Source organism: Canis lupus, chromosome 8, assembly GCF_003254725.2.
Source record: "Canis lupus dingo isolate Sandy chromosome 8, ASM325472v2, whole genome shotgun sequence".
Taxonomy (NCBI): Eukaryota; Metazoa; Chordata; class Mammalia; order Carnivora; family Canidae; genus Canis; species Canis lupus.
Window position 1 is genome coordinate 31220318 of NC_064250.1, and position 18075 is coordinate 31238392.

General features: G+C 38.0%; 1 protein-coding gene across 12 annotated transcripts in view; it reads left to right on the forward strand.

The window, feature by feature from the left end:
• The window catches only part of FBXO34 (F-box protein 34), a 152953-nt gene that overhangs the window by 85599 nt on the left and 49279 nt on the right, over positions 1-18075 (forward strand). The window contains exon 9 of one of the 12 annotated variants that reach the window (XR_007412354.1): positions 1893-1935. The exons of 9 other annotated variants lie outside the window; for them this stretch is intronic. The gene's annotated coding sequence lies outside the window, so the exon portion shown is untranslated. 2 more of the 12 variants (XM_049113209.1, XM_025442488.3) reach the window with 2 other exon arrangements.

The window sequence follows — 18075 nt, forward strand, 5'->3', positions numbered from 1 at the left end:
GGAGATTCAGGGCACAAGGTTAAAATGCAGTAATTTTTTTCCCTCTTATTTTCTTGCATACATTCCTTAACATGTAGAAATATGTTCCAGTTAATTTTAAAATACACTTTAACTTAATTGGGGAAAAAGTAAGTAACCAAATATATTCCATTTAGTTCCCTTTCTCTATATTTCTTGTGTTTCTCTTACTGACCTTTTATTCTCCAGTTGCTGTGTGGGCTCAGATAAATAAAGTATATTGTTCTAAATTATAATTTTTTATAGAGTAATAAGTGTTTTTTTAAAAAAAACTATTTGGCAGAGCACACACACCCACAAGTGGGAGGTGGAGGGGCAGAGGAGGAGGTGGAGGTAGAGAATCTTCAGCAGACTCCCTGCTGAGCATGGAGCCCCAGGTGGGGCTCTATCCTAGGACCCTGAGATGGTGACCTGAGCCAAAACCAAGAGTTAGACGGTCAACTGACTGAGCCCAGGTGCCCTAGAATAATAAATGTTTTTAAAATATGTTTTCAGGGATCCCTGGGTGGCGCAGCGGTTTAGTGCCTGCCTTTGGCCCAGGGTGCGATCCTGGAGACCCGGGATCGAATCCCACGTTGGGCTCCCAGTGCATGGAGCCTGCTTCTCCCTCTTCCTGTGTCTCTGCCTCTCTCTCTCTCTGTGACTATCATAAATAAATAAAAAATAAAATAAAATAAAATAAAATATGTTTTCAACTCTATAAAATAAGCTTTTGGTTGGAACATGAGGAAAAAAATTCTTAGTAGTTTTCCATTCAACCAGATGGTATGAACTTTACTTACTTTTGAAGTAGGAAATAGCATTCAAAAAAAGATGTATACATATGTTTTCCCAAACCACATGATGTCTTAGAGGGCAGAGACGTCTTACTTAGTTACTGTAGCACATAGCATTGAACCTTTCACTTGGTAGATCGCATTTTTAAAAATCTAATTGAAAAAAAAAATCTAATTGAAGTGACTTTGGAAAGTGGTAGAAAAATGATTAGACTCCCAGTAGCAATGTTTTGGTCCTTTAGGGACAGGAGGGAGAACCTATGTATATAATGTCATTGTTAGTACTTTTGTAATTATCATCTCTTTAGGTAAAGAAACTTAATGGGCCAATATCTATGCTCTAAAGATAGAGACTTTTAAGATACTTCCAGTGTAGTATCATTCCATTTTATGGGAGGTTGGGTTTCTGTAAATCTTTTTTTTAATAAACAATGAAGCCCTAATAAGCCAAAGAACGGGAAAAAATATTTTCTATACTTAATAAGTGGGTTTTGTGGTCATTCTCAGGCCCCTTCTGAGGTCTTTATAATTTAGAACAGAAAGTAGTGTGTCTCATGTTTTTTCCTTTGTCCTTAGTGTGAAAGTGGTGTCTAGCACATGGTTAGTGTTCAGTAAACATTTGTTGAATGAATGAATATTTATAAATTGATTTCTTTCTTTTGATTTTTCTAGCACACATATTTTGGGCAAAGAGGGAGATATTGTTGAGAGACTAACATTAGCTGACGTTTTTGCTAATTTGTTAGGTAGTGGTGGTGATGTTAATCAGGTAGGCATATGCTTGCCTCAGGATTTGTGTTGGCTTTTCCCTGTGCCTGGAACACTATTCTTGTAGATAATAAACCTTCATGCCTAACTTCTCATCTCCTGTGAATCTCTTATATATCACCTTCTCAAGAAGCCTATATCGACTACTCTGTTTAAAATGGCAACCACTTCCCTCTCCCTGTACTTCCAAATTCCTTTATCTAGTCAGTTTTTTTCCCATAACAATTACCTCCTTGAAACATATACTATGTAATTAGGACCATTACTGTCTGTTTCACCACCAATGTCAGTTCCTTTAGGGGCTTTGACTATTTGTTCACTGTATTTCAGGTGCCTCATAGGTGCTCAGCAAGCATTTGTTGACTGAATGAAGGTAGGAAGAATGTAACATGTGAGAAAGTAAGTTATATGGGGCAGCCCGGGTGGCTTAGGTATTTAGCACCGCCTTCAGCCCAGGGTGTGATCCTGGAGTCCTGGGATCGAGTCCCATGTCAGGCTCCCTGCATGGAGCCTGCTTCACCCTCTGCTTGAGTCTCTGCTTGATTCTCTCTCTCTGTCTCTCTCTCTCTTTGTGTCTCTCATGAATAAATAAATAAAATCTTTAAAAAAAGAAGTTATAAAATCATTTTTGTTTTAAAAATTTGTATTTAAAAGTACTATTTCCATTATTTTAAAAGTTTTGTTTTTGGAGACTGCTGTGTTCTATTATAATACCAAGGCAAAACCTGTGCAAGGTTTAAGTACTGTACTCCCTTGGTGGAAAGGGACTAAGTTTTGGCTTTACTGAAGTACAATGTGCTTCAAACCTCTAGCATCTTTTTGGTGAAGTCGTTTGTCCTAGCCTTCAGTGGTGGTTTAGTTAATAAGAGTTTCTAGGTTTGAGTGTGTTCCACTGGGTGCATCTACTTCCTATAGGAGGTGGCTTTCCACAAAGTGAGGAATGACAGTAGTAATAGCTTCCTTCCTTCCTTTCTTTGGACTGGCTCTATACTAAACATTTTATGTGAATTTTCTTTTCTTTTTTTTTTTTTTAAATATTTTTTTTTTCAATTTTTATTTATTTATGATAGTCACAGAGAGAGAGAGAGAGGCAGAGACATAGGCCGAGGGAGAAGCAGGCTCCATGCACCGGGAGCCTGATGTGGATTCGATCCCGGGTCTCCAGGATCGTGCCCTGGGCCAAAGGCAGGCGCCAAACCGCTGCGCCACCCAGGGATCCCCCTGAATTTTATTTTCTAATCTTTTTTAAAACCCTTTGAGGAATACATTCTTATCTTTTTTGGGGGGGAGGGGGGAACCTAAGAGGTTTTAGAGGTCAAACAGTTAGCCTAGCCAGTAAGTGTGTTGAAGCTGGAATTCAAATCCAAGCAGTATGACTTGTAGAGGAACTTGACTACCCAAACTGTTTTCCTGGTGAAGAGCACCTAGAAATGAAAAAGAGAAACAACTTAGTGGAACTCTGATGTCACAGAGACCTTTATCTTTTTTATTTGCTCTAGCTTCTCATGACTCCAGTTGATTGAATGAGGCCACTGTGATTGAAGCAGTTAACTAATACAACTTAAAGTATATTTTAAATAAAACCAGGATTGGCTCCTAACCATATCTTCTATTATTTAGATTTGGTTTAGCTCAAGAACAATTAAATTTAATTTAAGTTTTAAAGCACTGGTGATTTGTGAAGGGTGAATTAGAATCTACAGTTGCAGGAAATTATGTTTAAGGATACTTTTGTATATGCTGAAACCTGTAATGTGCTCTGCATAGGAAAGGTTATAGGACACAATTGTGTGGATAGAATAATTTTATTTTAAAAAATGCTCCAAAGCAAGAAATGAAGTACTTACTTTAGAGATATGTTGAGACTTTTTTTGGCCTGAGATGATCATTGGTGAGAGTGTTTCTCTTTTAGGTTTCTAGAACTGTGATGAGAACATCCTGCTGAATGAGGTGCTTTTCTTTTTTTTTTCTTTTTTTTTTTTTTTAAATTTTTATTTATTATGATCGTCACAGAGAGAGAGAGAGGCAGAGACATAGGCAGAGGGAGAAGCAGGCTCCATGCACCGGGAGCCCGACGTGGGATTCAATCCCGGGTCTCCAGGATCACGCCCTGGGCCAAAGGCAGGCGCCAAACCGCTGCGCCACCCAGGGATCCCTGAGGTGCTTTTCTTGATACTCCCATTCAATTTTAGTGGGCTAAAATACTGAAAAAAGCTTTTTCTTAATACTTTTTCCCCCCTTTGAAGTAGCCAGCAGAGGCTTGCTTCTTTCTTTTCTTTCTTTTTTTCCTTTCCTTTCCTTTCCTTTCCTTTCCTTTCCTTTCCTTTCCTTTCCTTTCCTTTCCTTTCCTTTCCTTTCCTTTCCTTTCCTTTCCTTTCCTTTCCTTTCCTTTCCTTTCCTTTCCTTTCCTTTCCTTTCCTTTCTTCTTCTTTCTCTTTTAAGATTTTATTTATTTATTCATGAGAGACAGAGAGAGGCAGAGACACAGGCAGGGAGAAGCAGGCTCTATGTAGGGAACCCATTGAGGGACTCGACCCCAGGACTCCAGGATCACGCCCTGGGCCAAAGGCAGGCGCTAATGCATGTTCATTATGGGAGAAAAATGTAATAGTTCAGAAGGATTTATGATGAAAGCAGTGATCCCGTCTCTCCCCTTCCCCACCTCAGTTCCCTCTCCTTTGAAACCACTTCAGTTGTTTCTGTGTTTGACTCATGATTCCCCATGTTAACATAGTTTTTCCATTTCTTGATTTGCCAATTTTAAGCATTATCTGTTGACTTTCTTCAGTGATCGTCAAGATTTAGATCTCATTTACCACCTGTCAAGAAGGGATCTGAGATTTTACCCTACTTGAAGCTAACAAGTTAACCTGCCACAGTTTCATGGATGCTGGTAGAAGGCACAGAGTTTGAGATGAAGTACAGTTTATTATTCATTGCAGTAGCAGTAGCCAGAGTATCAGCATTCATTTGTGCCAGTGTTCTGAACCTCAGTTCCCACAGGGTACTGCAGAGAGAGCCACATAATACCTGTTCACATAGTGAGTTTTGTTCCTGGAGAAAACTCTGATCTTAGAGATTTCAAATATTTTATAACCTGCAGTAAGCATGCCTGCCCTTTGTTCCAGAGGGAAACCATGCCTGGTTTTTTTTCGTGAAGAAAACACTTTCTGTCTTGCAAGGCTGTTTGCTATGTGAACATCCTTGAAAATAATAGTCCAGAAAAAAGAGCAGTGTCTTGCCTGAAAGACATAGAAGACCCATTACAATTTATTTCCCAACACCACTACCCCATTTCCCATCTTCTTTCTGCTGTAGTTCTATCACTTTTTAGCTCTCTGGTCACCTTGGTAAGTGCTATGTATTTATTTTTATTTCAATAACAATAGGTGATATCTTTTGACTTCTTGCTTTGAAAGAGGACTATTTAAAAGAGAGGTCCTAACTTGTATTAGAAAACCAGGGCGGGCAGCCCAGTGGCTCAGCGGTTTAGCACCACCTTTGGCCTAGGGCATGATCCTGGATTCCAGGATCAAGTCCCCTGTCGGGCTCCCTGCATGGAGCCTGTTTCTCCCTCTGCCTGTGTCTCTGCCTCTCTCTGTGTTCTTCATGAATAAATCAATAAAATCTTAAAAACAACAACAACAACAAAAACAGAGCAACCATAACTTAAGCGAAAAAGAAAATTGGATCCCAGAATTGAGTCCAGGAGGGTAGAGTAGGATTGGATCCAGGTGTTCACACCTTGCTTTGAAGAGTTGTTCTCTTGCTGTTACCAGTCTGATTTTCTCCTTTAGCTTTATTTTCAGGATCCTCCACACCCTGCCCACCCCTTACCCACCTGTACAGATTCTAGGCTTTGTGTTTGTTTCTGAAAAAGAGAATAGATTTGAATAATTAACAGCCTGGTCAATATGCATACTCTTACAGTTGGGTATGGGGTCAGTCGTGTGTGAATCACATGTATTAGGGGTGGGGAAAAGGTAATTCTCCAAAGATAAAACAGGATGTCATTATCTCCCCATATCAGAATTCTCAGTTGTATTGTTTTTTTGAGGGATATTGCTTTTATAGTTCCTTAATTTTTCCATTTTTTAAACATAGTATCAAATTTCTAGTATCTCTCTTCATAGTTCCTTTCCTGGATACCCTCTATCTTCCTGTTCTGTATGCTTTGTTTAGAATTGTTGTTCAACTGACACCCTGTGACTTGTCTTAATTATGCTCCTGTTTCCCATGTATTTCTCTTTCTCCTTTTTTTTTTTTTTTTTTTTGCCTTGTTTTGCTAGGGTATTTACTAAAGTAGGATGTGTGGGAGGTAAAATTTGAGCAATTTAATGTCTGAAAAGATTTTTTTTCTTAAACTGGATTGTTAGTGTGGCTGGGAATGGAAGTCTAGGTTGAACATAATTTTCGGTCAGAATCTTAAAGGCATTGCTCAACTTTTAGTATCCTTCATTATTGATGAAAAGTCCTAGGTCAGTTTGATTCTTTTCCCTTTGTAGATGAGCTGTCTTTTTTCTGAAAGCTTGTAGTATCTTTTTTTTTTTTTTTTTTTTATCTTTGTTGTCTCCAATTCTCGAGTGATCTCTCTGGTTTGGGTCTCTTCATTTGAGCACTCATTGGGTCCTGTTAATTGGATGACTTCTATAAATCTATTAATTTACTCATCCTTTATAGAAAATTTATATTTGGAAACTTCCTCTAATTTTTTTCTTTCATTCTGGAATTCTTTTTAAAAATTCTTTAATTTTTTAATTGAAGCATAGTTGACACACAGTGTTATATTAGTTTCAAGTGTACAAAAGTTACTTAGCTTCTCAGTGTACTATTACTGTATCATTGACTGTTCCCTGTTCTTTTTGGAATTCTTAATTACAAGCTGACTTCCTGGATTGATGCTGTGTCTCCTTTGATAATTTTTTGTCTCTGTTTTTGTCCACTTTTTAGATTTTTTCTTTACAACTTCAAACTTTATATTGCCTTTTTAAATTTATTTTTTATTTCTAAGAGTCCCTTTTCATTTTTGCCTTTTCACAGCATCCTGTCTTGCTTTATGGATGAAATATCTTAACTGTTTCTGAGGCTGTTAGTTAGAAAGCTTAACAATATCTTTTCTGTTTTATGAATTCTGCTTCTACCTTTGTCACATTTCTTTGTGTTTCCTTGTCTCTTTCATGATACAGATACTTGATTCTGATTTAACCAATCAAATGGAAGAATGAAACAATATAAAATGATTGGGATCTCTGTATCTACATGGAGTCTGTCAGCTGGTGAGCTTTACATTAGGGTGAGCAGTTAGGGGGCACCATTATTCTTGGTGAGTGGTGCTAATGCCTATAAGAGCTGCTGTTAATTCTCTTCAGATAGTTTAATTTTATTAAAGAAGGATCTGCCAGTTTAATTTTTTTTAATAATGTAAAATTGAAAGATAATTAGGATTATGAAGAGAGTCAATGATCTAGGATCTAGAAATGTTCAAATAGTCCACTTTCCTATGTTTTAGAGTGAAAAGTTTTAGGGTATAGAGTAGTATAGCAGAGAGCGGCCCAGATGTTGGAGCCAGACTTCTTGGGTTCAGATCTGGTTCAGCCACTTACTTATAAGTTACTTAGCCTCTCAGTGCCCCACTTTTCTTATCTGTAATATTCAGACAATAATAATACTCACCTGGAGCACCTGGGGCTCAGATGGTTGAGTGGCTGACTCTTGGTTTCAGCTCAGGTCATGATCTCAGGGTTGTGAGGTCCAGCCCTGCTTTGAGCCCTATGCTCTGTGTGGAGTCTGCTTGGGGATTCTCTCTCTCCTCCTTTCCCTCTGCCTCGCTCCCCCTCCCTGAAATAAATAAATCTTTAAAAAAAATAGCTACTACAGTTATGAGGATTTAGTTAAAAATACATACTGAATACTTGGCATATAGTAAAATCCCAGAAGGTGTTAATTTTCCTTTTTGCTCTGCCAGTAATAATTGTGTAATTTAGGAATGGTGGTGATTGCCTACAGCAGAAATTTTGGTAGGATTAAATTGTGTTTTTCTCTTCAGAACCTCGAAAAACACTTGATGTCATTACTTGAAGTGCTGAAATGTGTATGTACAAATGTTTTCATAAAAGTCTTTGAAAGGTCCTCCTCTTCCTCTCCCCACCCCCAAAAGGATCTTACTAAAGATAACTTGATAAGAAAAGTAGTCTTGGAGCACAGCCAGAAAACTAGGAATGAAAAAATACTATTTTCATGCCCAGAAACCTCTATGTACAATCAGAATCATATGTGCTCAGGATGTTAGGGAAGCTTTGTTCCCATACAAAACACACTGACAGTCCTACTTCTTGGACTTCAGAAAATGTTGAAAGTTTCTTTATATATGGATGTCTAGGGCAGGACTGGCAGGAGGAAATAGTTCTTGAAAGAATTTTTTTTTGAGTATGCCTCCATATGTTGGAACACTGAGACTTTCCTTACCACACTCTGCTACTTGTGAAATTAAGGTGACTTAAATAAGAGTAAAACTCTTGTGTGGTGGTTCCTGTCTCCCTGCCCTCTCCAAACTTTGACCCTTATTTGAACCTAGGGGGTTTTAGTTTGAATTATTTATCTTGTTTTTTTTTTTCCTATCCCATGTAGTGGAGGAAGTCCTTAGAACCTCTTATGGTTACTGTTATTATTTACTTTTTGAAATGCAAACACACACAAGGGTAGAGGAAGCAAGCCCCTATATATTCATGAATTAGTTTCAACATTTTGCCATAGTTGTTTATTCTTGTCCCCATTTAAAAACAATTTTAAGTCAAATTCTAGACATCGTGTCATGTTAGCGTTAAATATATATATATGTGTCTTTTATTTATTTTTATTTTTTATTTATTTATTTTTTAAAAATTTTTTTTGTATTTATGATAGTCACACAGAGAGAGAGAGGCAGAGGCACAGGCAGAGGGAGAAGCAGGCTCCATGCACCGGGAGCCTGACGTGGGATTCGATCCCCGGTGTCGAGGATTGCGCCTTGGGCCAAAGGCAGGCGCTAAACCGCTGCGCCACCCAGGGATCCCCTATATGTGTCTTTTAAAGAGAGATTTTCCCCATAACCACAATGCCATTATTTTACCTAACAAAATTAAGATTGCTCTGATGCTCAGTTTCTGAATTTTACTCTCCATATTAATATTATCAAATTCCTTTAAGTCATCTAAAACCCAGTTATAGTCAGTGGTATCATTTTTAAGTGACCCATTTTTTTCATTTACATAAAAATGTATTTTGCAAGTGGTTGACTTTAACTTAATATAGAAATTTTGAAACATATGAAAGTAGATAAAATCCACGTAATAACCCTCATGTGCCTATGACCCAGCTTTGACAATTATCAACTTGATGCCCGATTTTCTTTCATCTATTCTACTTTCTTCCTCCTGGGTTATTTTCAAACAAATTCCAGGTATCCTTCCATTTGTAGTGTATCTTTAAAAGATAATCACTCTTAAAAAATGTGTGTGTGTGTGTTTATCTATTTTCCCCAATTCCTTAACAACACCAAATATCCAGTATTCAAATTTCCATTTGTCTCAGATGTCACAGTTTGTTTATTTTTTGAATGTCATAATTTTAATCAGGATCCACATAAGGTCACTACCTTTCTACTGGTTGGTAATGACTTCTAAGTCCTTTTTAATCTAGAGGTTCCCCCCTTACTACCTCTCTCTTTTTTTCCTCTCCCTTGTAATTTATTAAAGAAACCGTTTTTGGTTCTTTAGAGTTTGAGTCTGGATTTTAATGATTACATCCTTGTGACTTAGTTTAACACATTCTTATGTCATCGCTGTTAAGCTGCTATATCACCACTGAGCATACTAAATGTTCTCATAATTTTGAAGATACAAAGGTTATTATTTTGTAAATCTTAGAATTTGATTTAAATACTATATAAGTATATAATGCCAGTCACCATTTAAGGCGTGGCCTTTTCTTTTTGGTGAAACAGTGTTTGTAAAGTGAGTTGATAGCTAATTAGAAGCTGTAAGCTAGTGGTGCCTGGGTGGTTCAGTCAGTTAAGTGGCTGCCTTTGGCTCAGGTCATGGTCCCAGGAACCTGGGATCAGGCCCTGCATTGGGCTCCCTGTTCAGTGTGGAGCCTGCTTCTCTCTCTCCCTCTGCAGCTAACTATCCTACTCCCCTCTGCTTATGCTCACCCACTCTCTCTCAAATAAATAAATACAATCTTTATTTTAAAAAAAGTTATAAGTCAGATTTCTTGGCACTGCAGTGGACTACTCTTAACATAATAACACAAAAAGCAGCCCTGTAAGGGCAGCATTAAAAGAATATTGTTTACTGCTGTTATGCAATATCTCATACACTTAGCCATATCTTCTTAAATATGCAGATAGTGGAGTTACACTGCTTCCTCATGTAAAATGAGGGCACTATCTGTATCCAGTGGCCTTTGGTGGGTCTTGAGAGAGAAAGCATCTAGCACAGTATGAAGTATGGAAGAGACCCTTGAATGTTCATTTCCTTTTCTGTAAGGATGGCCATAATTGTAAGACTCTTATGTCTTCAGTAGAAAGTGTAAGGTATAATGCTGGTGGCCAGGGAAACCATACCTGGTCTAAAGCTTTAGGTTGGGGCAAGAACAGATCTGTCAGAGTGAACCAGGGTGTACACCAGGGTGAGCCACTTAGAACAGGTTATGGAGTAGCTGGTTAGAATAGATGAGTCCAGCCACATGTACCCATAGTTCACCGTTCCCTCTTTCACTCCAACCGCTGTGGTTGTTTAACAGTTTGTACATTTCAGAAGATGGTCATTAGATCAGTTCTAGGAATACAAGAAAAATCGTGATTGGATTACTAGACAGACAAAGCAGCAGAGGTGGCCATGGAGAGCTAAGGACCAAGCAGGCAGACTGGCCGAAAGATAGAGCTCCGGCAGCATGGAAGGACAAGCTGGTTGTGGAAAAACATCCAGAAAGTCTAATGAGAACAGAAGTGGAGCAATTTCTGGTTCCTTAAATGATAATTTCTTTCAAAGGCCTCAAAAACAGTTTACTGGTAAGAGCATTCCAACTAAGCTTCTAGGTTTGAATAACAACATCAAATGGAGATGACTTCTATAACTTATTTCTGTTTATCAGATAGAATCAGACATTTGGAACTGGAATAATGACCGTCTGCTTGCCTCTGCTTGGTTGTGTAGGAAATTTGTATGATGTTAGGGTAGTTAATGGTATAGAAGTTAAATTCTTTTTTGTAGTTTTATACTTTTATTTGATAGTCAGTGGCTAGTTCTTACCCACATTAACTATCTATAGAGTTTTGAAAGTGGTCACAGGTACATAGGTAACCAGCGCATAGAGTTTGGTGAATTTTCATCCTTGTTACATTTTCTGGACAACTGCATTCATGTATGATACGGAATCTTTCTTACTCCTTTGGCCTAAGCAGTGTTGTTGACCCTGGTGTCTGTGCATTCTTCTGGAGTTCCCTTCTCCTTTGTGGCAAATTTCTGGATCTTTTTGCCACTAGTGTTTGTCCTAATGTTTCATAATTTAAGCAAAGATAGTTTTATGTTCTTGTTCTGGAATCAACTCTAAAAACATATGTGTTGAGCACATTGAAGCAGAGTGGAGTACGAGAAATAGTTTCAAGGACATTGTGCATTTGTTGACTGGAGTAGAAGATACCCACAGTGGCTTATGTTATTCTAATGTGATAGAACAACCTAGGTAGGTAACATGTTTTAATGTACATTAATTTCTAGGGCTCTTTACGGATCCCCTTTTAAGCACAGGCTTTTCATTCTTTCAGTAAAATGTTGAATGCCACCTTTGTCTTAACACCATTACAAGAACTGACTCGGCTGTTGAAAAATGATTATACAAGAATGAGCACTAATTTTGGTTTGCTTTGAATAAAGTAGACAGGACCATTCTGTATAATTAGAGTATTGACTGGGTATTGTGCTAAGGACTCAGAAATAGTCTGATATTTCTTTATTCTGTAACTTCAGTGGCTACTCTTAGAGTAGAATACAGGTTTTATAGGAATTGAAGTGATATTTGGTTTAAAAATTGGGGGGGTTATATAAATTATATCTAAATAGCCTGTGATATTATAATTTACTAATTTTTGCCAAATATCACAAATTGGATATTAGCTTCACAAACTGGAGCTAAACCAGTTTCATAGGTGTTAGCTTGTGGGGAGCTGTTGGGAAGGGAAGAATTTGAATTCTATTATCTATTTCTAAGGTTGTAAAGTTTCTGGAACTTTTGAAGCCATGGGAACTTTTTAAAAATGCCCTTAGTTTCTTTCTTCCTCATCTTGCTTCCCATTCCCCCTGCACCCCCCTTTTTAAAAAATTTTATTTATTTATTCTTGAGACACACAGAGAGGCAGAGACATAGGTAGAGGGAGAAGCAGGCTTCCCTGTAGGGAGCCTGATGCAGAACTCAATCCCGGGAACCCTGGGATCACGACTTGAGCCAAAGGCAGATGCTCAGCCACTGAGCCACCCAGGTGCCCCTTGCTTCCCATTCCTGCCCCCCAATAAAAATGATCACACTTGTGAAAGAGGGCAAGAGGTATTATGAAACCAGCAGGTTCAGGTAAATGTTAAGTGTGGAAGGCAGGAAGCCATGTTTACTAGGACCAGGATACTGCCTGAGAAGAAATGTACCCTTAGAGAAGAGATAGTCTAGGTACAAGGATAATAAAGACCATTTTAGTTGCCCTTGAAGGCTGTCATTCATATGGATCCTGTGGTGCGATGTAAAGAAGAGTTGTTTCACTGGACTTGTTGGAAGGCCCTTGTTCTGTGTCCAAATGGGTGAGAATTTTTTTTTTTTTTGAACTCTAGTGAGGTCTGTTGAGCAGATTTGAGCAAAGTGGAGTATAGGAAATGGTTGAGGGCATTGTACATTCATTGTGTGGAGTAGAAGGCACTCTTAGTGGCCTGCGTTGTTCTGATACAATAGAATAGCACTCTTTAGATAAAACAGGAGAACAACAAAAGCGGAATAATTCTCAGTTTCTTAAATTTCTGCAGTTTGTTTGGAGACCCATGTATAGTGGTAAATTTATTCGTAAGTGAATTGAACTGGCAAGTTTTTGCTTGGTTGCTGTTGCAGCTCTGACAGTTCCTTTTCCCTACAGGGAATCCAGGTGGGTTCTTGAGGAAGGTTCTTGGTTATGTCACCTGGCTTAGTGATCTGTGAAAAACACTTGAGATGTACTTCATATACCCTTATGAACTTGTGACCCCGAATGTCTAAGGGTCTAATACTATGATGATATTAAATAAACTTCTTCCTTTTGCAATCAGGTTTTGAAATTTGAAAAGTGTGCTATGTGTTCTTTGGCAAAGGTCACTGAAGTTGAACAGTCTGTTGGTGGAATTCCTTCTCTGCCACAGTAGAGATTCAGGCTGTGTGACCTCTTCGGCTGGGTTATTAAAAGAACTCAACTGTCATACTGGAAATAACCTTTAGATTATATACACATTTTGTTCATTTATAAAATATAAAAGTTAAAAATTTCCCCAAATTTAGAAACATAAAACTGGAGAAAAGATTTTAAATTTCTTCTTTCTTTACTCTTCACCCACATTATTAGTATCTGTGTTCACCTATTTGGAAATATGGTTACTTCATACATAACAGGTGGAGTTCTTTAAAAAAAAAAATTGGGGGGCAGCCCAGGTGGCTCAGCGGTTTAGTGCTGCCTTTAGTCCAGAGCCTGAGTCCCAGGATCAAGTCCCACGTCGGGCTCTCTGCGTGGAGCCTGCTTCTCCTGTGTCTCTGCCTCTCTCTCTCAATCTGTGTGTCTCTCATGAATAAATAAATAAAATCTTTAAAAAAAAATAAAAAATAAAATAAATAAAAAAATAAAAATTGGGGAAGGCTTCAGACTTCCTCTGGTTTGCACAATCCAAATACCTTTATAACTGTATCATAAATGTGAATAAAGCTTATCTCCATTGATTCCATTTCAGCAAATAGCTTTAAATCCCTCTCCACTTACCAGGCAGTCAATTTTTGGAAAAGAATGATTTTTGTTTTTTGGGTTTTTAAAAATGTGTTTATATGCTCTAGTGGTATTTGCATTCACTTTTTTAAAATATAGAACTTAATTCATTTATAAGACAAACTAATTTGTTCAGCTAAAGCAAACAGTCAAATAAAAATAAACATCATTCCATTTGCAGTTTTTGGTGACTCTTATTCCTTAGTTTTCTGACATATTCCAGGCTATTTTCCAGCTGTCCTGTTGTGCTCAGGTTACAAGAAACCGACCATCATGGGTGAAAATTGCAGAATTCTACATCCTTAAATGAACTTACTGGCTCATCATTTGCCCATCGCTGTACTTCTTTTCAAGAAAAAGAAGACAGATTTGCTAAGATCATTGGGCAAGGGATACAACCAAAACATTATACTTAGGGAGATAGCGGCTGTTTTAAATCTTCGTCATTCTCTTTTGAAAGTACTCAAAATACAAAATAGGAAAGGTGCAAGATTGCTTTGATATCACTGCAGAATTGAATGTCTCATTTGCCAACACTTGTAAGTGTTCTTGCAATTGTTCTTACAATTGCAAACATTGTATCATATAATGGGCTTCTCTTATTAGCTTGTTTGAATATATTGATGTCTCTTTTTTTTTTTTTCCCCCATTTATGGCTGGCTCACTAGTGTCTCTGAATGGCTGTATGAACAATAGACCTCACTCACTGGTTTGTGGTGACTTAACCATGGGCCACATTTCCACTACAGATCATGATTCCAGTGATGTACCTATTTAACAACTCTTATTCCCTTTAGGAATCAATTATAAGGATCTATATCAAAGGATACTTGGTAAAAGTAGGAATATGACTTTGAACCTAAGTTTTGTAAGTTTACATTAGATTTATAAACCATTTTTAAAATTTTTGTTGTTAGTAAAATAGCTTAAACAAGTGTTGATTCTGTTCAGAAAAGACCTTAGATGAGCTGAAATTTGAAGTGTTTATAAAGATAGTTCCCTGTTTTTGAGTACTCACAGCATTTTTTGCTAAGCATTTTACATGCATATATGTTAAGGACACAAGATTATTGTTGTTACACCTACAAGTGAGGTGGTTTTTTTTTTTTTTTGTTTTTTGTTTTTTGTTTTTGTTTTTTAAATACCAAACAAAACTCTCCAGAAGGTTCTAATCTGCAGCTAAAATTGAGAATAATTACTTAGGAAGATTCACAGATAGTTGGCTTGGGTCTCTGGGTGGATGGTTATGCTTCTTGGAGGGAAAATATGGAAAGAAAGGGGCTTAGTGAATAAATGTCTGATTGGGCTGGCAGTTGGAAATAGGGTCTGAAGCCCAGAGGCGTCAGTTCTAGAGATGAGGTATGTGAGAATTATTGGCAGCAAGATGGTATTCAGAGTTTCAGGATTAGGTAAAATTACCCTGAGAAAGCTTGCATGATGAAGAAAAGACCCAGGACCCCGGGGAACCTTGAAATGTTTTGAGTGGGGGGAAGGAGAAGAACAAGAGAACAGGTATGTAGGTGTTCAGAAAAGAAGCAGAAACAGTAAAGGAGTGAATGGTATTTCAGAGGCCAGGAGAGTAGATATGGGTCAGGTTAGAGAGAACAGAGGTGCCTGGCAAATGGTGGGTGCTCAATAAATTTTTGTTGAAAGTAGAATTTAGTTTTAGAAGTCATAACTTTTTTTTCAAGGAAATCATCAGTAAGGTTACCGATGACCTTGGAAATAATTTAATTATAGTGGTATTTCTCCTACTTTGCTGTAGGGTCATCTCATTTTTTCTCCTTTGTAAGTTCCTTATTCTCTGTTTTAACTATCAGAGTTTTATAGGGCTTTGCTGTAGGCAGTTGGTTCTCCAAGTGTGGTTCCCCAAAACAGAAACATCAGCATCACTTGGGAACTTGTTAGAAATGAGAATCCTCAGGCTCTACCCAGACCTACTGAATCGGAAACTTTAGGGATGGGACCTAGCAATTTGTGTTTTAAGAAGGCTTAAAATATTTGAAAACCAATGTTTTAAGACCTTTTGTCTGTCTATACTTTCTTCTTAGGCATTTAGTTTATTATATTATCATGGCTTAAGTTACCATGCTTTGTGCCCAAACTTCCAAATTTACCTCCTTGGTGTAGTTCTTTTGAGGACCAGGTCCACAGATCCAGTTGTGTGTTATTCATTTTGACTTTGATGTCTCACAGTTCCTCCTGCTCAACTTGTTCAAAACTGAACTGAGAATTTTTCTCCTAATAATCTTTTCTCTGGCTCAGTAACAGGCACTGTTATCCATGCATATCGTCATGCTAGAAACTTATACTTGATTCACTTTTTTTTTTTTTTAATTTTTATTTATTTATGATAGTCACAGAGAGAGAGAGAGAGAGGCAGAGACACAGGCAGAGGGAGAAGCAGGCTCCATGCACCGGGAGCCCGACGTGGGATTCGATCCCGGGTCTCCAGGATTGCGCCCTGGGCCAAAGGCAGGCGCCAAACCGCTGTGCCACCCAGGGATCCCTTGATTCACTTTCTTACACAAATTTTAACAAGTTTTTTTTTTTTTTAAGATTGATTTATTTATTCATGAGAGACACAGAGTGAGAGAGAGACAGAGACAGAGACAGAGGTAGAGGGAGAAGCAGGCGCCATGCAGGTTGCCCAACATGGGACTTGATCCCGGGTCTCCAGGATCACAACATGGGCCAAAGGCGGCGCTAAACCACTGAGCCACCTGAGTTGCCTGTACTAACAAGTTATAAGCACATTCCAGTATACTAGTTTAGGAGAGAGAGAGACACCCCCCCCCACACACAAATGGAATGATGCTAATGAGTAAGTGCCCCCCAAGTTAAAGTGTGAGACAGTCTTTTAGGAAGTGGCAATTCTCAGAGCTGCTAATAAGTGATCAATCAGCCTGCCTTGCTGAGTGTGATTCCAGAGTTTAAAGTTTATTACTATTATAAAATATGTTCTCTAAACTCAGGTACTTCATCTTGTGTTCAACCAAAGAAACGTATATAAAATTTTAATCTATCTGGTTATTGTTACAGTATTGAAAATACAAAGTTATGTCTGTCATAATCCACAGACAATTTCCAGGAAAAGGTGGGTTGGGAAGTGTTAGTGTGTAGGACTTAAAGAGGTTCAATAAATGTAAGCTATGTTATTACTATCTCTTCCACTTTATCACTCTACTCTAGTTATCCTTAAATTCTCTTAGCTACTAGTAGCTATTCTGATATACTGTGCACTTGAATGCTTTAAAATGCTTATGTATCTAGGTCATTTAGTCATTCTCTGCTTCTTCAGATTAGATTAGGGTTTTTTTTATGTTTCCTTATTACCCTGTACTTCGTGGGGTACCTGTTGGCACGATTGGTTAAGCTACTCACTCTTGGTTTCAGTTCAGGTCCTAATCTCAGGGTTGTGAGATTAAGCCCTGCATCAGGCTCTGTCCTCAGAATGGAGTTGGCTTGAGATTCTCTCCCTCTTCCACTGCTCTCCTCACTGCCCTGCATGCACTTTATCTTCTCAAATAAATTAAATCTTAAAAAAAAAAAAAACCCTGTACTTCTTTACAGTGCTTTGTGTTTTTGTTTTTGTTTTTTTTTTTTAGATTTTATTTATTTGAGAGAGACCGTGCACCTGCAAGAGAGCATGAGCAGGGGGAGGGGCCAAAGGGAGATGAAGAAGTCAACTCCTTGCTGAGCAGGGAGCCCAGTGTAGGGCTCGATCCCAGGACCCTGGGATCATGACCTGATCTGAAGACGCTTAACCAACTGAGCCACCCAGGTGCCCTTCACAGTGTTTTGTAAACATTATTTTTTTGGTAACAGCTTTATTGAAATATAATTCACATACCATACAACCCATTTAAGTGTATAGTTCAGTGCTAGTCACAGAGTTGTGTAACCCTCACCCAAATCAATCTTAGAACATTTGATTCAAGTCCTAATAGTACCACTTGCTAACATGAAGATAGCAGAAAGAATCCCTGTACTCATTAGCATTCATTTCACATACTCTCCACTCTCCCAGCCAGTGCCAACTAAATCTACTTTCTGTCTCTCTAGATTTGCTTTTCTGGACATTTCAGATAAATAGAATCATACATGGTCTTTTGTGTTTGATTTCTTTCACTTAGCATTATGTTTTCAAGGTTCATCCATGTTCTAGTGCATACTAGTACTTGATTTCTTTTTATGGCTGAATAATATTCCACTATATGGATCTACGCAGTTTGTTTATTCATTCATCAATAGATGGACATTTAGGTTGTTTCTACTTTTTGGCTGTCAGGAATAATGCTGTTGTGAACATCCGTGTACAAGTTTTTATGTGGACATATGTTTTCATTTCTCTTTAGTATATACATACATAGAAGTGGAATTACTGGATCATGTGGTAACTCTGTTTAATCTTTTGAAAAACTGCCAACTTGTTTTCCAAAGCTGCTGCATATTTTACATTTCTAACACCAATGTATGAAGATTCCAATT